We start from the raw sequence: 7763 nt of genomic DNA, 5'->3' as shown, positions 1-7763 counted from the left end.
AGTATTTGCAGCGGAACTGCCAAATTAGTACATCAACTCCAGGTCCAACATTTCGATCAATCCGCCATTTTTATTTCTCGCTTTTATTTTGTAGTCCAAGCTCAAGGATGCCGAAGTTACGAGAGGATAAGTCAAAATGTTCGGTTGTTGGATGTAGTAACCCACACGCTTCACTACACCGTCTCCCAGCATCAGAACCTTTTCAAAGTGCCTGGTTGAGTTTTATTTTTCACGGAAATGTACCCACATCTGTGGGTAAGGTCATTTTTGTGTGTGTGAAGCACTTCAAGGATGACTGCTTCTGCAACCTCCACCAGTATAAAGAAGGATTTGCCGAAAGACTTTGTCTGATTGAGGGTTCAATTCCTTCTATCTTTGGAGACGACGAACAGAGCACTTCGGTAAGCTGTAAATAACGCTAAAAAGTGTGATAAGACGTCCCTGTCATTGTTTTGTTAGCATTAGCAGTTGCACCGTCTTCATATGTTAGCGCTGTGTGCTCGTTTTAGATCCTTGATGATATGGCCTACGTGATTTAATTTAAGTCTGAAGCTTTCATTAGTCATTTCATTTTGCCGTTTTTGTCTTTGAAAAGACTGTATTAAAATGCATTTTGTGACGTTAGCTTGGCGCTAGCGTTAGCTCGGTGCTTGTGTTAGCTCACTTGTTAGGGTTCTGCAGGTTCATCATCTTCATTTTCATCTCGCTCCGCTGGGTCCAACTCTGGCTGGAACATGTAAGGCTGGATGGACAAGTCTTCTGTTGTTGACATTTTGTAAATAACCTCTGAATAAAAAGTTTATGTGCCGCTACATAGCCATATCTCTTCTATCAAACTACAAAAATGGCCGAGCAGGGCGGAGCTGAACCGAGTGACTGAAGAGGGGGCGGGGTATGGAGTGTCTCATTTGCATTTAAAGAGACCGCACCAAATCGAGTTGCTCTCAGACGCACATCAGAAAAGGGGTGGAGCTATAATAATGAGGAATTCAGACCCAAGCATTGCAGTTCCGCTTTATATAGACCACAACTGTATGATTTATATGTAAAAAGGAAGGATTTAAAACCATGATATGTCCCCTTTAAAGTATTTTTCACACAGTGTGGGCGTGGCAAGCCTTCAACTCTGGTCGAGATCGCCATTTTAACCCCTGAAACACTTTATGACAACAAACACATACCAATAAAAATAACTGACTGTACACACAGCGCTACCTACTTGTAAACATGAGATGTTTTTTCACAAAATTTCCAAAATTCGTAAAAAAAAAAAAAAAAATCTTAGGAAGGTCCAAGGAGGCTCAAAACTGTACGTAATCAGCTTTTTATGGCCGACTTTTCATACACTGCAACCTATGGTCTACAAAGAAGTCCACCACTCTAACTTTTTACAGATATGTCACATGTTTGTTCTTGGCCAATAGCATTTCAATGCTTTATGCAGGGAGCAAAATTTTAGCAACAACTTTTGAATGATCCAGATCAGACTAACGGTTGAATTGTATGAATATTTTACTAAACCAAATTCCTCTGTGTGATCAGGTCCTGTCTTCTTAAGCACTGCTAATAAGCATTTAAACTTCCTCATTGGTTTGTTAAATTGATATGAGGTTTTAAAACAATGTTAATTCGGTACTTAAACCTAATATAGCAAATATAGTTTACTAAATATAGTTTGGTCAAAATATTCTCAGCATTTATGCTGTTTTGATACATTTTTAAAGGTAATGCTTGTGTGACTGATTACTCACCCCTCCCCAAACGGATTATACACGGACAGACACACAGAGCTACACAGACTTAAGACAGACAGAAAACAGGGACACAGAGACAAACATGGAGACACACAGAGAGACATAAATGTTTCTACATGAAAGTTGCAATTTTTCGAACTTTTTGTGTGCACATTGTTCAATGTCACACTTGCTTTGGCAATGTAAATATGTTTTATATGCTTTTTCGAACGTGGCCGGTAGGAAGGAGTCGCCTCGTGTCCCGATGGGCGCTAATGCTAATGTTAGGTTAATATTAGGCTAATGCTAGGCTAATGCAGTGTTCCACGACGCGAGCAGGCACCTGCATCCTCACTATTTTTTTTCTTCAGAAAATTCAAATATTCTAGTTATTATGATTATTATTGTTATTAGGAGTATAGTATTTTCCCCTCTCCTTCTTAATCCGTTTCCCACATATAGTCAAAGCAAACTGTGTCTATATTAATTCAAGTATCTTCACGGTCGAATCATCTGCGTCATACGTGTTGCTGTTGCTTTAATAATTTAAAAAATCATTTTCATACATCTGAATTTTCATGCGCGTACGCCTGTCTCTGGGTTTAAACGTATGCGTATTTCATGCCATTTTTTACGCAAGTCTTTGTCTTTGCTGTGGCCATCTCAGTGAAATCTCAGACGTTAGGGCTGGGCGGTATACCGATTCATACCAAATACCGGTATACATTTTCGTTATGATATGAATTTTTAATATACCGCTGTATTTGATTACACAACTTTCGGAATGCTACGCTGCACCGTGTTTCAGACCAACGTTGCACTTTGTTACGGCAGAATTTACGGTTGACCTCATTTGAGACATGATTCATTGCTCTGGTTGAATAATGGAATCCAGGAGAAGCATTGATGGTTTTATAAAAAAGGTTTATTCTAAGGCTAAGTAAAAAGGTACAAGATGGAACAAAGTGAAACAAAATTAGCGTCCGTCCAAGTGGACGCCCGAAGGAAGTGCCGCGCCCCGCTCCAACAGTTTCAAAGCTTAAGCTTTTTATACAGATAAGAAAAGGTCCCAACAGTGAGAGACAAAAGGGAGGGAGTCAGATGCCCATAGTGGCAATGTTGGAGGATGATGAAGATGTTATGAGAAGGTTTGGCTCCAGTCTTTATCTGTCTTGATAAGTGTGTACGTCAGTGTGTGTCTGCATGTGAGCCTTGGCAGAGACTGTGCTGCACTGAGAATAATACGATCTGTACTGTTTAATCATGATTCAGCTGTTCAAAAGTGTAAAGATTAATGGAGTCGTCATGTATTAAAACATGACAAATTGTACACATGAACATACATTTGAGGATATGATGATGAATATAAATTTGCCATGACATTCCCCACTTTTGGTCGCCTCAACGACCAAATCAAGAAACAAAATTATTATATTCCACCTTTGCTGTCTGTCAGGGTTAACCATTAGCATCGTTATTGTCATACATTGGATATATTCTTCTTTTGTGAGGCACAGATATATCAAGAAAAATGTGGAAATAAACTTCTTCATCATTATTATTAATGGCATGAATCATCAAAAATCATCCTTTATTGCATCTAGATAAGCAAAAATCATCATTTGCATCAAGGACGTCACTCGTCTTCATCGGCTGAGTTCAGTGGTAACTGGGGTAACCAATAGCATCATGAGTGAAGAACCTTGAGTATTTTCCTCAATCGTAGCAGAAGGGTTTATGACTGTATTCCTGCAGCTAGGTGTGAGGTTGTTGTCCCTCAACCTAGCTATGAGCATTTGGTGTGGCTTATAAACAAAGCTAGGCCCTTGTTCTAGAGAGTTTTCTTGTGTGTGTGTGTCTCAGTGGCCTTGTCGGTTCCCCCTTCATTGTTCGGTCAGCCTTCGTCTCAGCATCAGCTGGTGTCGGCAATCATCTTGGATCCATGTTGCCTGCTCCGCGACCTTCACTGCCGTGTGGGTCGTTCGTTTCCGGTCGGCGTTGTAGATGATTGGTTGTTGTCTGAGGAAGGGTAGTCTCCACACACACCTGGCAACCTCTCTTGGGATCGGAAGGTACCTGAACAGAAGAGGGGGAAAAACACCGAAACAGAACTCTTGGGATTGGCTGGTACCTGAACACATGCGCGATCCCACTACTGAGGCTTTAGCTGGTACCTGGTACCTGGTAGGCTTTAGCTGGTACCTGGACAGAAGAAAAAGGGGGTGGGGGGGAAAAACACCAAAACCAAACTCACCCAAAACAAAACAGAACAGAACAGAATAGAATAGAATAGAATAGAATAGAATAGAAGTTTTAGGGGTGTTAGGTTTAGTTAACTGACTAAATGAATAGTTAGTATGGCCAGGAAGGCAGAGACAGGTCAGAGGTCAGGATCTGAGAGCTTTTCAGATCCTAAAAGGTGCTGCTGCACAATCACACAATGGTTAGGTGTGGGTTAGTGAGCTTTTAGCCATGCTAGCTCTGTAGCCCATTCGCACGCGAGTGGGAAAATATGAGGCTGAAAGAAAAGCAGGAAGTATTAATTCGATTTTCTTTTCCTGGAGTAAGAAGAAGCATAGCTGGAGTTGCAGTGATTATCTGTGGTACATCTACTTACCTGGTGAGAAGCAATTTGAGAACCACTGTTTACAAGGACATGCAAGTCGGACGGAGAAGGACATGCAAGTCAGACGGAGAAGTGTGGAGTGTGATTACATGTCTTCTCAAGATGAATACATACAATTGGGAGACATGGAGATGTGAGAAAGCTAACTGAGTTTAACCAAATAAATAAATAATGTTATTTATTTATTTAAATTGTTTGTTTATTTTCTTTGCTATCTCTTATTTGTGAAGGAGAAATCTTATTCTATCCTTTATTTATTCTGAATAATGTTAACACTCCACACCTAATTACATAGCCTAATTCTTTTATAGAGCTGAATTTGTCAGTTCATTTATTTCATTATTTTCCCTCATAATTATTATTTGAGATGTAATTTACTTAATTTTGAAGGTCAATTGGTGGCAAAAGTGTCTCCTATTCTGTGTCTGAACCAGAGTTTAGCGAGATTATTGGCCCTTTAAGGTTAGACAGAATTAAAGTTAAGTTGAGTCGAACAATCATATTGTCTTTTGCTCTCTGTATTTATCCCATTCGTAGGGGTGACGAGCCCCAGCACGGTTTGGAGAGCTTCCTTAAATGCTTGGAAGTTACTTAACTTTAAACTATCTCTTATTTCAATCAATTATCAAGAATTTCAGGAGGACCCTTTTTTTAAATCTCAGGCGACCCAGATTGGGCCACCAACCCAATGTTGAGAACACTTAATTTTTCCCTTAAACGTGTCTAAACCCAGTGAAGGTGTTTTATGGTCTTGCACGCTAAGTGCTGTTGGAACAAGAAGAAAATGGTTGGAGGGTTTTGGGGTATATTATTTTCCTATGATAAAATATAAATCAAAAATCAGAGGGACGTTGGCCCCTCCCTTCCCTTTTTTTACATAAGAATACATTTGGATTCTTAAAACCATATAATAAATATCATTGGAAAATCACTTATCTGATCATTTTGGATGTGTCTCCGTTTTCCTCTCTCTTGTGTCCGCCTGCCTTTGTGCCCTCCAACCTCCTCGACCTCCTTCTCCTCAGCCATAAAGGTCAAAGCCAGGGTCAACTGTACGCTCCTTTTGGAAATTTGAAGATCTGTCCCCACTTTTGCAGTTGGATTGGAAGTCTCTGTAGTCTCTGGAATAGATATTATGTTAGAACATCCACAATATGTCATATTGTCACGTGTCTATTTCAATCTATTTCCCCTTTGCTTCCCAGTTACAGTTATGGACAATACTTCCCTTTAATTCTCATCCTTCATCATAAGAAGCAGTGACCAGGCATGGCGGCTGGAGGAGACAGGATCGGAGTCGAAAAGGCGGTGGCATTCTGTTAGGAAACACTCAGAAACAGAAAGAGAGGAAACCATTAAGACTTAACTGGATAATTTAAAATATCTCTTTTCTTTAGTTGGATCTGATTCGTCTCCTTACAGCGACCTGTATTTTGGAAAAAGCTACATAATAACAACAACTAAGACGAAGACGTAGACAAGTGCACACCACAACGAGTATACACATATAACAACAAAAAAACATGGACACTGAACATGTAAGGTCAGTCAAGGTCAAAGCCAGTCATTCCACTGAAAGTGGTATCATATATAAAAAAACGTCGTTTGGTGTTTTTAAACACCCAGAAAAAAAACCCTTTAAAACCTGGTAAACTTTTTAGAAGGCCCAAGGCCTAAAACCATAGTTCTTTTAACAAGCAGCAGTGTTTTCTGAACACCCCACTACATAATTGGCAAAAACAGGGAGAAGATCTAGTGCATCAAAACCCAGGAGGAAAAGAAGGTGAAACAGAGGAACATGTGTAGTCAAACAGCCATTCATCGGTCAATCACTCAATGACACGTCCACGGCACATTCGCACTCACAACGCGGTTCTCTCAGGCATACGTAACGTGTCATCATTCAGTCACTCATGCACCGCACACGTTCATGCCTCAATTTTCACGTCCATGCATTCACAAGGTTTTGCTGCATAGTGTCTAAGTGGAATATAGGTCTCATCTAACCCACCAATGGCGATAGCCAGTCCACCTCGTCTCTCGGGGTCAATGAACTCTTATTGCCCCCCCATGCTTGGCAACCTTTTAGTGTTAATTAATTGCTTTTTACTGGTATCATCTGATTACTAAGAGGTACGCTCCTTTTTACTTCCGCCTTTGCGGAGTCTTAGATTATCGCCCGTGGTACTGACAGTCTGCTCATCTGCTGATCAGGCAGGAATAGCACAGCCGTGTCTAACTCAACAAACTCAACCGCGGTACCAAACCGCGGGAAATTCACCCGCCGTCCGTCTCCAGAAATGTAAAAAAGAATCTCTGAATCAGCAGGGCTCAACCACCGCTCTTGAAAATAAGAGTTTGGGAGAATAATTCACAACAGTACCAAACTGAAGGAAAACACAACCTCCGGTACCAAACCTGAAGGAAACTCACCCGCCGTCCGTCTCCAAAGAAAAAAGGATCTCTGAATCAGCAGGGCTCAACCACCGCTCTCGAAAATAAGAGTTTGGGAGAATAATTCACAACAGTACCAAACTGAAGGAAAACACAACCTCAGTACCAAACTGAAGGAAAACACATAAACTCAACCTCGGTACCAAACCGAGGGAAGATTTCGCACAACTGTCAGGACTTTTATTGGGCACCTCTAAGATAGAACGGAGCACGCAACCTCTAATAACCCTCACTCTAAGGGAACGTAGAAATTTGTTCAGAACGGTATTCGGTTACCAAGCATGTATCAAATCAGGTGGACTGCTATCCCCCGAAGAGTGCTTTCCCTAGCAAGGTTTATCCTTTTTCTGCACATTAAACCAGGACTTCTTGTTTGAAAAGTAATTGCCTATGTACTCATAGCAACTAATGGGACATTTTTTCTCAGGAAAAATTTGGTACCCCCCCCCATGCTGTCGAGTGGCTTTGGGCCGGCCAGACAGTCCGACGCGGTAAGGGGGAAACGCGCAAAATGAAAACAATGAATGTTGAACTAGGCTGTCTGTCGCAAGCAGCTTCAAAAAGGGTAAGGTACAGATTGTTTACGAGGGTATCGGTCAAAAAAAATGTCAAAATTTAAACTTGTTGAGGCTGCAGTCCTCAATCTCTGTCTCAATTTTCCTGAAATTGAGTAAAAACAAAAGAGAAAAAGAAGAATCGTTCAGAAATAACAAAGGAGAAAAACGTGTGAGCTCAAAAAAAATCATGGCCAATAAAAATTAAAACTTCAGCTCCAAAAGCTGAGGCAACAGAGGGCTCTGTCTTCAGCGGATGTAACCATATCTTGCATTGTGGGGGCCCTCCCCTCAATCAAGAAAATAAATGAAAGAAAAGCCTTATCAGTAACACTATTTTCTTCCCCTTTGTTTGTTGTTTTCTCATAAAGGCCAAAGCAGTGTAAATAAATGAGC

The sequence above is a fragment of the Gouania willdenowi genome, chromosome 2 (assembly GCF_900634775.1).
Source record: "Gouania willdenowi chromosome 2, fGouWil2.1, whole genome shotgun sequence".
Taxonomy (NCBI): domain Eukaryota; kingdom Metazoa; phylum Chordata; class Actinopteri; order Blenniiformes; family Gobiesocidae; genus Gouania; species Gouania willdenowi.
Note: the sequence above shows the minus strand (reverse complement) of the source record.